Source organism: Notothenia rossii (genome assembly GCF_949606895.1).
Source record: "Notothenia rossii genome assembly, chromosome: 7".
NCBI lineage: Eukaryota > Metazoa > Chordata > Actinopteri > Perciformes > Nototheniidae > Notothenia > Notothenia rossii.
Window position 1 is genome coordinate 60,189,989 of NC_136905.1, and position 15,631 is coordinate 60,205,619.

Sequence of the window (15,631 nt, forward strand, 5' to 3'; positions counted from 1 at the left end):
ACGTAGTTCCTGGAACAGGCAGAACGTTCTAGTAAATTATATTTTTAAAGTGGCCATACAGTGTGAAGCTCTTTGGTCATAGGACCTGCTGGGCAGAAGAACAATTATGACTTGAATACAAATAAATGAAAAGTTTAACGGTGATGTTGGCAGTAGGTAACTTGCCACCATAACAATAGAGTGGTGCAGTAATCACGTATTGTTGTAGGTGAAACCAGAAGTCAACATCACAAGAGCTCCCTACTCAAAATGTCCACATTGGATTTCAGTATATTGCAGAAACTAAACTTTGAGGCAATAACTTGTTTATGATACCTGACACATTTAGTTAAGCAGGATAATCTCCACATATAAAAACCATTTGCAAATGCAATTGGGAGAAATAAGAAAGCTACGGTTATGCTAATATAAACTAACTGCATCACTGTCTCATGGCTGCGCGTCATCGCCGCTAAAATAGAGGCGCACTCTTGTCGGCGCGATGACGGATAGTTGCTTATTTAGTCAATGATAGCAACTGCCGTTTCTATGAAAAACAGAAGGCTTGGCCATTCACCAGTGGAGTGTTTACTGACATAGAAAAAAAGGGAAAAAATCGATTCAGCTTGTGTTAACCAAAGATCTTATTTAATCTGGAAATGTATAATGACTAGGAAAAAAATGAAAGTAAATAATAGTTTCATACCATGTTATTAAAGGTGATAGGGATTTGACTTGGATGAGGAAACACATGACAAAAAGCAACTAAAAGAGACTGATTGGATTTGACCAAATATAGTTTGGACCCAGCTGAATTACTAAGAACTAATAAACACGAATGTTGTTGTCACTTAAATTCTTGCCCTTCTTTCTTTCTTTTTTGTCACCTATTGGTGTTCACTATTACCAGCCATGACTCACCAGTAGCCTATTCCTCTTTCCAAGCACCTTCAACTGTGCAATAGAACCCCCTCTCTGGTGACCTTCATCTGTTCATCTCTGGTCTCCGCTAATTTACTATTAATGACTTTCTTAATCAATCCTCTTTTCTCCTTGTGTCTGCATTCTATAGAAATAGGCAGAACATTGTATAGTGACTGTGGTTGTCACTTTATAATCTCACTTTTCAGAAGCCCACTTGAGCTTTTTTGAATTTTACCTTGAGATTCTTAATTCTTGATTTGTAATTGACTGGACTCGAATTATCTAAGGAATTAGTGTTTAATCTAAAATAAGACACATGGAGTATTGAATCTGAGTATTTGGTTCAACTTTGGTTTTCACAATGTCTCTAACCAATTCATTCATTCATTTCTTCAGTGTATCCATTCATTCCTCCACATGACAGCATCAGGAGCGAGCCTGACTTGCAGCCATAATTAAGGATCAGTGGATGAGCAGAGTCCTGCAGGCTTTTTTTCCTTTATGATCCTCTATGCTAACATTTGCAGTGCATACAAATGACGTCAACCCTGTTGTCTTTCGTTATTTAACGTTTTCATCTGTATTGAGGGGGCTTATCTTTTATTCTATTGCATGCTTTTACTCTGAAGGCAGATGCAGCCCAGTCTCACAGCTGTTGCCTTGACTACCCCCCCCCCCCCCCACACTGTTCTGTCTCTCCCTCTCTCTCCGGCTGATGCCTCTTTAAACCTGGAGCTGCCACCAGGAAGGATGCTCTGCTTGCTTACTGGAGAGAACAAATAAATAGAAGAAGAATAGATATTTTTTCACAAGAAGGTAGTTTTCGTGGAAGCAAGAGACCAACTCAGTGAGAGAAAGTGTGGGAGTATGTGTCAGTTAGACCCTCGGACTCCCCACTCAGTGATGTAAAACGTGAAGGTGGATTTTGGCATGTGGAGGAGCAGGTAAAAAGGTAAGCCTCATGACACTTCACTGATCACTCACAACATGAAGTTACAAGCTGTTTCCTCGCACGACTCAATATTAACTGTTAAAAAAAAAAAGATATTGACACTTGGTTTCATCAGCAGACAGGCGTAATCGAGAGGTGTGAAGATTTGGGCATAAATAAATGAACAAATAAATAAAGTTCCCCATGCTGTTTTATGATAAATGAGAATGGATTTGCTGTAGGTGTTGAAAATGTGGTGCATTCACTGTGAGAGTTTGGGTGGATGACGACACTTCCCTCCCCCAACATTGTGGGATGAAAATGTAATCAATTATGTGATAAAAAAAAGTGGCATTATGGGTGAACGGTTTGGTGAAGCCCGTGGATGTGACTCGTTTTTTTAAAGCCGTAACGAGATTGCATGTGTACCCAGGTCGAAAAGATGACAGCAACACACTTCACAAGGTGGATAAGACCCTCCCCGAGAAGCTCAGCGGGGGTGACACATGCACTGTGTGAAGTTGGCGGCTGGTGCGCGGCTGTGAGTGGCCCTGCAGCAGAGCACCACAGTCCTTTTTCTGTACCCCCCAGAGTGGCCCTCTAAAAGCCTGTGGGTGGGGGGAATAGTGTAGATATACTCTTTCATGTGGATGAGTGCTTGCTAAAAAAAAACTTCTATCCTGACCTTAACTATGAGAAACAGAACTGAATTATAAATGAGTTAAGCTCCAGAGAAAGGGACTCGATCGGCTACTGACTTGGGCGGGCATTAATTGAGTATGGCATTGGCTCCGAAAATTGCGTACAAATTAAATATTTTCGTTGTAATGGAGAGTAGAGTTCAGGGGAAAAAATTGCCAGGAATGCATTTCTAAGTCGAATCTAAACATTAAAAAAGGGGCGTTCAGGAATAACAGTTTGAAGTGCGTCAAATCTCGTGTCGGTGAATATCAAACTAAGTTTTCTTCGTGATAAATGTGCGTCGTTTTTCTTCTTCTTTTTGTATGTGTCTATAAGCAAGAGGGATGCTAATGGAGGAGGGATAGGATAAAGGCGTCACCGCTGCAAGATAGAGAGAGCGTGTCTGCGAGAGAGTGTGTGAGGCGTTTCCATGGCAACCTGTCAGGGGTGTGTTTGGTCCCCGGAGACGGTGAGGAAAGGAGGGGAAAAGAGAGATGAGAAGCGAGGAGAAAACTATCCCTCCTTAAGGGTGAGAGGGGGATGGGAAAGGAGATAATAGAGGGAAGAGGGAAAGGTGGGATTGTCTCCCCTGCCCCCCCCCCCTCCACACATACCTTACACTACCCCTCCTATTGTTTTCTCCTTTCCCGGATTCCTTCCTTTCTCTCACGCCACCTCCTCTGTTCACTTGAAAGTAAATGTCGTGGCTTCGTCGGTGTCATACGCGAGGCGTTCACTGTGATCGTCAAGTGCATCAAAGTGTTTGAACTCGTCGTAATTCGTGATCATTCTCTGTCGGCTTTGGTTGACACTTTTTTTTTCATACTTCCTTGAGGTGTCTTTAGTGAGTCATACTGACCGTGACCAGAGTCTCTACATCCACAGTTCAGACCTGTTCATTTATCACTCGTCCTCAAGAGACTTAACATGCAACCATGTGGCTGTGCATCAGCCAGCTGGGTGCTTCTTTGCACTTTAATTTCCTTTTACATGGAGCCATTAATGTAGGGAAGCGATGCCATTCTTTGGACTTAATCTGATTGTTTTTTTTTGTGCTGATTAGAGCTGATCTCCTATATTGGCGTTGTTTGGACCTCCATGGTCTTTGGCTATTAGCTTCAACACAACACATCCATACCATACCCATAGCCAAATATAAAGACCCCAACATCAATATACAAGGAAAACGCAATGTAAAAATGAAGGCATGAACACTAAAGCTCTAAAAAACGACGTTAACATTATTGTTAAAGGACAATTGCCATATGTTGCGGCAACAAGTGTCCCTTTTTTTAATGACGTAGGCCTACCATTGAAAAATATAAAAGTCAGTATTCTGATACTTGGTTCTTTGCCAAAATGGCTTAAAAGCTAAAGACAATCTCATCAATTCAAAAGGTTTTTAAATGATACATATCTACTACTTGCATAGAAGTTAAGCAAATAATGCCTTGGTGAATTAACAAAATAATATGATAAAGAGCTTGGGCCTCATTTATAAAGCCTTGCGTAGGATTGACGTTGGAAGGTTACTTACGTAGGACAAAGCAAATAAATACTCACAGACATTTTCTGATTCATAAAAGACTGCGTACCGGCGCAGGACTTGCGTACGGCACATCCTACGCCGGTTTCCCTTTATAAATCACAATCGACTCGAAATGCGGTGCAGCTTTTGTGGGCTACACGTAACGCCCATATTTGCCTATAAATAGTCAAAGAAACGCTCATTCATTCATTTAGACTGACTGCATGAAGAAGATCGCAGGAAATGACGACAGAACAGCTAAAAAAGACATCTCACACTGTGTCAGATTTTGGTTATTTTGGGGAGGTCGAGATAAATCATATTGTTCGGTGGATGCAGTTTGAACCAGAGTAGCAGCATGGAGGTTGGATCGTCACCAAAATAAATAAATAAGTGGTCCGAAAAAGGTTCATGACAAAAAACATACACATAGCCTTCCTCAGTAGTGTGTTTGTACCGGGGACAGGAGACACCCCGTTGATGAGAAACTGTAAGAAATGATCGGGGAATCCCTCCGGAGTGGAGTCATGACGACTGGATCTGAATTATTTGTTTGTATTTGGTGGTTTGTGTTCCAGGCTGTTGATCAGCAACTATATATCCATAATCCACCAGTTAAAGGAAATACAACTAATGTGTTGTGTTATATTAGCTGTACAATTTACCACATCTGGTGCTCTTAGTTTCCATACCTCCTGTGTTTTACGAGCGACTTATCAAGTAGGCTATTGGCGAACGGCATAAAACACGATTAAACGTGATAGTATATAAAACCATGCTCGTATCTACAACCTATAGAAATGCAAAACGGCGTCTGTTTAGACGTAATTCTTTCCTCCTGTTTACCGCATAATTTATGAGAAAACATTTCATAACATTAACACAACATATTCGAGGTGGTTTTAAATAACATATCCGTATTTATTTATTTCACCAAGTTATGTTTTTGTGTGCACTGAGGAGTCTCAATCAGGCGTTTGTTTAATCATTTTAAGATTGGCTTTAATCAATGTTTGAAAATGAATTCTTCATATATGATAAATGAGAAGTAACATTTTATTTATGGTATTATTTCCACATATTTCTCTCCATTCTTCCTTCTGCCAACGGTGTCGCAGTTTCTCGTCTCTCCCGTTTTTGTGCTTAGTGCGTACGCATGGGTTAGAGTTTGCGTGGAGGACTGCACATTTTCCCGTCAAGTTAGTATTTTATAAATCGCAAACATTGAGTAGAAACTGGTGTACGCCATTTTTTGAGCGTATATCCCTCTATAAATGAGGCCCCAGGACATTACTGTCTTATAATCCAAAGAAAGTCCACTTAAACCAGATACGAATTTTGGGAAGAGCATAAAAAGCTCTAACATGTATTATTTATATAAGCATCTTTTTTATATTCATCATTATTGTAAAATGACAGTTGCCACATGCTGAAGCAACAAGTGTGTTGTTTTTAATGATGTATATGCCTACTATTCACACAAACTTGATAACGAAAGCCCTAGGCATACCACTATCTTGCGGCTTACTGCTAAGCGTGCGGTGCGATCTCAATCTCCGGTTTATCCGAGAGATCCAATATCTATGGTAACCGTTCACCTAAGAACACCAGAGTATTTACCTTCAACTCCCTCTGGAAATCCAACAACCCTCGGATTTCTCCTTCTTTGGCGATTCTCCTGGTTTTCAAGTTGCGGGTGCTAGTGGAGCCTTGCAGGTGGGGGGTGCTGCAGCCCCCTCAGCACCCCCCTCCTTCCCGCGTCCATTCGCGATATCTCGCTGTCTCGCAGACCCCATGCAGCAAGCAGGAAATTAACCCAGCTCACACTGTCCTCTCCTCGCAGTCTCGAGCCGCACAACGTCCCGCCAACACGGCACCCAGACCCCACGCAGCATTCTCATCTGTTTGTCCTTACTGGTGTCATTTTCTGGAAGCTAACAAACGCCATTATAACACATAATCACTGATGTTCAGCTGTAACGGTGGTGGACTCATCAGAACAGAGTGGGCGAGCTGACCAATTAGAGCACAGTGGGCTCACAGGGCGGGGGCTCCAACAAGCCGTTTAGGACAGAGAGTGAATACACATACTATACAGAGATGCTGTATGAGAAACCAATGTGAGTTTGGAAAATTGAACAATATAAATCTATTCTACTAGACCTCAACAATGGAACTATGATCAGTAGAAATGGCCATGACATGGGACCTTTAAAGAAATGCAAGGTGTTGCACTGACGCATCACTGAGGCCTGCTAAGCAGTCCACTGTGTTTAAGAGCACCTACTGCACGGTCGTACTAGAAATAATTAATGATCAGCTGTCCTTCTACCAGTGCCTGTTTTATTGTGCTTTCTAAAGTAGGTGTAACCCACTGGATAAACCAAGGTTACAAGGTTAACAAAGCTTATTGGTTCATAATGCAATCATGATTGCAGTTGGACTAAAATCCGCCAAGTCCCGCCTCCTCACTCAGGTTAGTGAGGGCACGTTGAAGACGTGTGTGTGAGGGAGTAGCGTCACGCTGGAAGAACGGAGACACTTTTGATCATCATATGCAAAAAACAGCGCAAATTAAGAATTATCGGGGCGGCGGTGGACCAATCTCTGAGGCTGTTGCTGGAGGTTGGAGCTGCTTTGGAAAGCGGGAGCTTTCATTGTTTTATTTTCCTCGGTGAGTGAAGCAACACGCTACATGCTACATGCTAGTTGTTGCCTGCATGCTGCGGGCCTCGTGGTGTGTTAGCCACCTAGCTCTTTTGAGAGTTCAGTTACATTTAGCTAATATGAGTTATGGTTGATAGTTACAGTAGCTATATAGTGTGTATTACTATACAGTGCTAATAAGCACTAGACTTTTATTTCGTTTACTACAATGTTTTGAGCATTAATGTTTAAACTGTAAATGCTTATCTTGATCTACATTTCATGATTTCATGGTTATTGACGTTAGTGTGTTTTTAGTAGTGCATGTAGAATGAATCTTTTATTCACAATGCAACAGTTTTCCATATTATGGTATCTAAATGTGTTGTATATTTGCATTGATAATTTAGCACTGCACAGTTATGATATTTGATGCACATGTGTTGAAGATACATTTGCAATGTTTTAAGCTGTGTTATATTACACAGGCTGGGTTTTTTATGATACCCTTGGATTGTGGATTCTGGATTTTCTGGATTCTGGATTGTGGACTCTGGATTTTCTCCCTGACGAGGGGGATGGCGAGCTACCAATGACAACCTGAATACCTTATCTTTCCACTACCAGTGGTAGGATTTTGAGAGGACCTTACAGGAACTGATCAAAGAACTATTTCTTTTGGGGGTTTATTTTAATTTTATTTGGGGTGCACCCAAGTGTCAAGCGCTTTATTTTGAAGAATGTTGTTTATCCCTGTGCCAATATATATATTTTTTCCTTTATAAAATCTCAATATTCACTTCATTCACTGTGGTGTTCGACTTCATTTATTACCCATCCTTTAAGAACCTGGAATACTGATCCAGTTTTCACAAACCTGACAGACTGGTTAAACAAAGTGGCGAGCTAGCCAGGATGGGTTTTAAACATAGTTAAAGGGACACCTTGAGTGACTGAAGTGTGACTTAATTTGTATGTGTTATTTTGAGATTTCAGTGATAATTTGTATTGCATTTTTTCATTGAGAAGGGGATTTACAGTGTTTGCACCACAAAGATGGATATTATTGTGAAAGAAAATGTGAAAATCTCAAATTCTGTGTTAGTCAGTGTGTTTACCAACACTGAAGTAGATGAGGAGGTTTTTAATTTTTTCTCAAGCAGTATGGGTCTTTCTCTAAAGTAATTGAAGTACCAACCACAGATCCTGTAACCCAGTTAATTGTAGAATATATGTCTGGTGCTGCTGTGAAAGCACTAGAAGAAAACTTCTTGCCTTACAGAAGACCATGTTCTGCCGATTCTCAAGTCTCTCACTTCATTCAGAGTCTTTCCAGTGTTTACACAAGTGATGCAGGTGCCACTGCAACAGAGACCTATCTCTCTGGTTTGAAAAACTTAGCTAAGCTGAGCGGCAGACAATTTGAAGCTATCCTACGTGATGAGTTGGCCAGGATCAGTGAGTCTGTTGCACACAAAACTCCACTTGAGAACAATGAACATGGAGATCCTGAGCCACACATTGCACAAACTGATATCAACCTCTCGGAGCATAGCTCTGACGCTATACACATAGAGGCAAATCAAGCCCCTTCTGAGCCCCTTAATGGAGCAAAGGGCAAAAGTTTTTCTCCTCTGATAGGAAGTAGAATCAGCTCTTTTCACTTACCTTCAGATCAACTCAGCACGCCTGAAGTGCAGCGTGTTGTAGTTGAGCACATTGTCAAGAGTGAATCTGCATCACAAGTCCATTCTCCTTACAGACTGAAACCATTCTCTGGGAGAATTCCACATCCCAACTTCGAGGTCGACTATGACACATGGCGTAGCCATGTGCAATTTTACTTGAACGATCCATCAATCTCTGACTTCCAGATGGTGAGGAAAATCATGGAAAGTCTTTCAGCTCCATCTGCAAACATAGTAAAATGTTTAGGCCCACATGCCTCACCAAAAGAGTACTTGAATTTACTTGATTCTGCCTATGCAACTGTAGAGGATGGAGACAAGCTTTTCGCTAAATTCTTGAACAACAATCAGAATTCTGGAGAGAAAGCATCGGATTATTTGCAGCGCCTGCATACAGCATTGAGTCACGTGGTCAGCAGAGGAGGTATCACTGCAAACGATTCTGATAAACAGTTTCTCAAGCAGTTCTGCCGTGGGTGTTGGGACAGCACACTGATCACTAGTCTTAAGCTTGAACAGCGCAAGAGTAATCCACCACCATTTGCAGAGATTCTTCTCATACTGCGTACTGAGGAAGATAAACAGGCTAACAAAGCCAGTAGAATGAAACAACATTTCGGCTTCACAATGTCTAAAGCCATCTCAAACATGCAAGTTGTAAACTTGCCCTGGACGGATGATGTCGAAAGCGTGTCAAAAAAAACTGATGACGTATTCTTAGACATAACCACAGACTTAAAGAAGCAAATTGCTGAACTTCAGGTTCAGATGGTGACACTCAGGGCATGCAGTTCAGAGAAGCCTGTGAAGAAAAAAACGGTGAGTGCAAAAGAGAAATGCAATAATAAAGACAAACAAGCAGAAAATCAACTGCAGCAAGTTACTACAAGGTTGAGGCCGAGGCCATGGTATTGCTTAAAATGTGGTGAGGATGGCCACATACTATCCGTGTGCAGTAACTTGCCAAATCCCACACTTGTAGAAACCAAGAAAACAGTACTTCGAGAGAAGCAGCGTGCCTGAAACAGCAAAAACCGTCCTGCCACAACTCCTTTAAACTAGAACAGGCTTCTGTTGAGGGGCAAATGGAAGCCAAGAAAACAACATGTTCCCCATCTACAGGCAAAATAGTGATTCACAACAACGGAGTCACAAAGAAAAGTAAATTGCCAAAACGTCTAGTAGGAAGCAAATGTACAGGCGAAGTTAATGTGGGTGGGTGGACTGTAGTTGTTTACTAGACACAGGATCACAGGTCACCACTGTAACCAAGTCCTTTTATCAAGCTAATTTATCTGAGCATCCTGTCAAACCAATAAGTGACATACTTGAGGGAGAAGGAGCTAATGGACAACAAGTTCCTTACTTGGGCTATGTAGAAATCAACTTGAAGTTTCCTAAAGCCTTTCTTGAATCAGAGCCTGAAATGTCAACCTTGGCTTTAGTTGTCCTTGATAGGCGGTCAAACCAAGGTGTTCCATTTTTAATTGGCACCAACATTTTGGACCCACTGTATGAAAAGTATTGTACAGATCATTCACTTACCTCACCTTGCTATGGCTACCAACAGGTTCTTCACACACTGCAACTGAGGAGAAACCAAGCAACAAGTGGAGAACTTGGTTTTGTGAAACTCAAGGGAGGAAAGCAAGTAGTCCTTCCTGCAAAGCAAAAAGTTCTTCTTGAAGGTCACATGTGTGTCGATTCAATCAGCACAGAAAAGTATGCACTGGTAGAGCAACCATTCAACTCAACCTTGCCAGGTGGCATTTTTGTGGAATGTGCTTTCATTTCTTTACCAAAGCATGGAGCAAAGAAGTTACCTGTTCTCTTAAGAAATGACACTGAACATGACATAATTCTACCCACCAACTGTGTTATTGCAGAATTAACAGTTGTAGATTCTGTCCTGGAGGGTCAGCAATCAGTTGAAAAAGATGGTCAGAAGACTCATGTTGACTGCTCTAGTCATCAAACACAAGACAAAAATACGAAAGAGGCATTTTCCTTTGGCCTTCTCTTCCTGAGGAGTGGAAAGAAAGAGTCACTCAGAAGCTGAGCACATTTTCTGATGTCTTCGCTCAGCACGATCTTGACTTTGGCCATACAAACAAAGTTCAACACCACATCAAACTGAAGGATGAGACAACATTCAAACAGAGAGCACGCCCAATTCATCCACATGATTATGAGGCAGTGAAAAAACATCTCAAAACTCTCCTTGATGCAGGTGTAATCCGAGAATCTGAATCCCCATTTTCATCACCAATAGTTGTGGTAAGAAAGAAAAATGGTGATATACGTTTATGTATTGATTATAGGAAACTGAACCTGCAGACGATCAAAGACGCATACGCATTGCCAAACCTTGAGGAGTCATTTTCTGCTCTCACGGGTTCCAAGTGGTTCTCAGTAATGGACTTGAAGGCTAGATATTATCAGATCGAGATGAACGAAAGTGACAAGCAAAAAACTGCCTTTGTGTGTCCCTTAGGTTTCTGGGAGTTTAACCGGATGCCCCAAGGGATCACCAATGCTCCAAGCACGTTCCAACGGCTAATGGAGAAGTGCATGAGTGACATCAACCTTAAGGAAGTTCTGGTTTTCCTGGATGACATAATTGTCTTTTCAGACAAATTGGAAGAGCATGAGAGAAGGCTCAGTCATGTACTCAGCCGTCTCAGGGAGTATGGTTTGAAACTTTCCACTGATAAATGTAAGTCCTTCCAGAATTCCGTCCATTATCTGGGGCATATTGTTTCCAGCGATGGAGTTAAAACTGATCCTGAAAAGGCTGAAGCCTTAAAAACTTGGCCGAGACCGCAGAACTTAAAAGAACTCCAATCTTTCCTTGGATTTACCGGTTATTACCAAAGGTTTGTTGAAGATTATTCAAAGATAGTCAAACCCTTAACCGACCTCACTGCAGGTTACCCACCTCCACAAAAAGGGGTCAAAGTCAGCGTTGGTGATGGTAAATACCTCAACCCGAAAGAATCATTTGGTGATCGCTGGAATGAAAAGTGTCAGCAGGCCTTTGAGGACATAGTACACAAACTAACATCGTCCCCTGTCCTTGGCTATGCAGACCCAAAACGTCCCTATGTGCTCCACACCGATGCCAGCACAACAGGATTGGGAACCGCCTTGTATCAAGAGCAGAACGGAGAAATGCGTGCGATTGCTTATGCTAGTAGAGGACTCTCTCGCAGCGAGGCGAGGTATCCAGTGCACAAGCTCAAGCTCTTAGCCCTTAAGTGGGCAGTTACAATAAAGTTTCACGACTATCTGTACGGTAACTCCTTTACTGTTGTTACAGACAACAATCCGTTGACTTACCTACTTACCACAGCCAAGCTTGATGCTGCAAGCTACCGTTGGCTAGCTGCATTATCCACATTCACCTTTGACACCAAATATCGGGCTGGTAAGCAGAATATGGATGCGGATGGTCTGTCTAGACGACCCCATGGTGCACTGGAAAATGATGCCATTTCAGAAGAGGAAAGCCAAAGGATTGGCAGGTTCACCTCCCAGCTGTTGGCATCCAAGAAAGAATTTGAGCTCTTGACCCCAGATATTGTTAAAGCTACTTGCCAAAGACACACTGTTGGACTCAGTCAGGAGCACTCCACTTCCTTTGGCTATGTAGAATCACTTGTCATTAATGCTGAAGAAAGTCTTGCTATCTTTGATGAGAATTAGTCAAATGAGGGAGTCTTTACAGTGCCAAAATACAGCGAGTCTGACCTTACAAAACTTCAAAGAGAAGAACCGGTCATCAGTAAGGTCCTAAGCTTGATGGAATGCAGCAACATCTTACCTGCAAATTACACTTCAGAATTCCCTGAAATGCGTCTGATTCTCAGAGAGTGGAAAAGGTTTCAAATGAAATCAGGCCTTTTGTATCGGACATGTGAATCTGAGAGAGAAACACGATTTCAGCTTGTACTTCCCGAAGTTCTAAGAACTACGGTTCTCAAAAATCTCCATGACAACATGGGACATTTAGGGATCGAACGTACCCTGGAACTTACCCGATCACGATTCTACTGGCCGAAGATGGCTGCTGATGTTGAGAGAAAAGTGAAAACATGTGAGCGATGTTTTCGAAGGAAGACCCAGCCGGAAAAGGCTGCTCCATTAGTGAACATCCAGACCACCAGACCAATGGAGTTGGTCTGGTGGTCTAGTTGTGGTCTAGTTGGTCTACAAACTGCAACGGGGTTTTGCGAGATCTCGCAAAAGTATTGCGAGATCACGCAAAGGGGTTTTGCGAGATCTCGCAAAGGGGTTTCGCGAGATCTCGCAAAGGTTTTGCGATATCTCGCAAAACTTTTTAATTTATTTTTTGTTCAAACATTTTTTTTTTTCTTCTCCATGTCCCCTAGGGGGCTCCGTAGGAAAGAGACATCTGTACATCCTTAAGGTCTAAAAATGGTTAAATGCTATGAAAACCGAATCCAGAGTTATTTCTCTCTCCTTATTAATTTGACCGAGAGTGGTAGATCGGGGGCGGGGCTTAAGGATAACTCAAGTGTCCATGCTCTATGGGCCACGATGATCCTGGACATTTTTGGAATCTACTGTTAGAGCTTTTTTGGCCACATGCGCCAATGAGCAACTGTCCTAAGAATGAACGTTGCCGCCTCTGACGCTGAATCCAGTTCTCTTTATACATACATGATGAGAGCACCTTATTACATCCCATATTTACGTTTTTGTGTTGGGCCGAGATTTCAAGTGGCAGCAGTTATTATGACCCAAGGAAGTAAGGTGATATACAGAAACTAAAAAGTATGCGTACGAAGGAGGAACAGGTCAAACAAACACAAGACCTTTTCCAAGGATTAAAAGTTAATATGGATGCCAACATTAAACTTTAAATTATGCCACATGCATATTGCCCCAACATACCTAAGTTAGGTAAAAGCAGTTATTTTGACCTAATTGTGATCTTTTTCTTTTCTCGTTTCAGGAATCCTGAAGTCAAATGTAATACCTTTAAGACCTTTTTTAAGACCCTTTCCATACATTTTAAGACCTCATCGCCACTTTGAGTTTGAACCGGTTACATTGGCGACACAATTTACCTCACATTGACTACATACAGTATTGATTGTCCCTCCTCCTTATCTTCCAACCATTTGGATGCAAACTTGCATTTGCCCATAACGATGTTGTTTAACAACCGGCGTAAACGGAGCTTTGCGTGCTATCAAGCAGTGAGCGTGCAATGTCCTGTTCAGATGACGTCAAATCCAACGGGATGCCATCAATAAACTACAAAGAATCACACTACACACCTACGCAATGATTACATTCAGGCAGGCTGTAGAATACAACCTCTTTGGACAATTTATATACTTATTGAAAACAAGCTACAAAATGTAATACCTTGGAAAATGCCGTTTAATACTTTTTAATAGCCTTAATTTTCGCTAAATTGATTTATCAACTTTTAATACTTTTTAAGACCCCGCGGACACCCTGTAACATAACCAGGTAGTTTTGTTGACTAAACCTTGAGCATGTTAACCACATATTTGAATCTGCAATTTTTCACACCGTTCACCTGTCGCTGTTACTCTCCAATGATCAAGTATTTAGTTATTTGAGCCTTTGACAAATAACGACTTCTTTTGATTGTGTATGAGGAGGTTTTTGTTCGAGAGCCTGCTCAAAAGACAGTAAAACATCTTTAAAAAGTAAGTAATCTGATTGGTTAATCTAAGGAGGTTTGCTAAAATGGCTTAAAAACAAAAAATGTTTGTACTAAAAGATGAAATTCCAAATTCAAAGGATATTTGTGTTGTGCAAAATAGCTACAGTGAAGATTAGTTTTAAGGAACTGTTGTGTAAAGGAGGTGGCAGAGAAAGTTATTCACACATGAATTAAGCCAATAGAACATACATTTGCAAGAAAAAGTATGTGAACCCTTTGGAACTACCTGGATTTCTGCATAAATTGGTCATAAAATGTGTTCTGATCTTCATCTAAGTCACAACAATAGACAAACACAGTCTGCTTAAGCTAAAACCACACACATTCTTTTATTTTTTTATGTTTTTATTGAACACACTATGTAAACATTCACAGTGCAGGGTGGAAAAAGTATGTGAACCCTTGGATTTAATAACTGGTTGACCCTCCTTTGGCAGCAATAACCTCAACCAAACGTTTCCTATAGTTGCATATCAGACCTGCACAACGGTCAGGAGGAATTTTGGACCATTCCTCTTTACAAAACTGTTTCAATTCAGCAATATTCTTGGGATGTCTGGTGTGAATCGCTCTCTTGAGGTCATGCCACAGCATCTCAATTGGGTTGAGGTCAGGACTCTGACTGGGCCACTCCAGAAGGCCTATTTTCTTCTGTTGAAGCCATTCTGTTGTTGATTTACTTCTGTGCTTTGGGTCGTTGTCCTGTTGCATCACCCATCTTCTGTTGAGCTTCAATTGGTGGACAGATGGCCTTAAGTTCTCCAGCAAAATGTCTTGATAAGCTTGAAAATTCATTTTTCCGTCGATGATGGCAATCTGTCCAGGCCCTGAGGCAGCAAAGCAGCCCCAAACCATGATGCTCCCTCCAACATACTTCACAGTTGGGATGAGGTTTTGATGTTGTTGTGCTGTGCCTTTTTCTCTCCACACATAGCGTTGTGTGTTCCTTCCAAACAACTCAACTTTGGTTTCATCTGTCCACAGAATATTTTGCCAGTAGTGCTGTGGAAATTCCAGGTGCTCTTTTGCAAACTTCAAACGTGCAGCAATGTTTTTTCTGGACAGCAGCGACTTCCTCCATTTTATGACCAACTTATGCAGAAATCCAGGTAATTCCAAAGGGTTCACATACTTTTTCTTGCCACTGTATATAAATTCTCAACTAACACTTACGGAGAAGCCAGAATAGAAACACATCATGGGAAAAAAAACGAGAACAACCATTTAGTGTAGCAGACCGTATGCTAATTTGTAATCCCCCTGCTCTTGTCCTGAATGCAGACAGTGTTTCCCATACATTGGTTTATTTGTGGCGGACCGCCACAATTAAATATCGTCTGCCACAAATGGATCTCATAAAAAAAAATATATATATTATTATAATTTTTTTAATTTTTTTAATTTTTTGGTAGTCTAATGGATATTGAGGTGGGCTGATGATTGGAAGGTTGCGAGTTCAAATCCTGCCTGGAACACCACTACTAGTGTGCCCTTGAGTAAGGCACTTAGCCCTCGGTTACTTCAGGGAG

General features: G+C 41.5%; 1 protein-coding gene across 1 annotated transcript in view; it reads left to right on the forward strand.

Moving 5' to 3' along the window:
* Nucleotides 1-1,696: 1,696 nt before the first annotated feature.
* Nucleotides 1,697-15,631, forward strand: part of lingo2b (leucine rich repeat and Ig domain containing 2b) — a 68,988-nt gene continuing 55,053 nt past the window's right edge. Inside the window, exon 1 of the mRNA XM_079694556.1 lies at nucleotides 1,697-1,855. The gene's annotated coding sequence lies outside the window, so the exon portion shown is untranslated. The remainder of the gene's footprint in view (nucleotides 1,856-15,631) is intronic.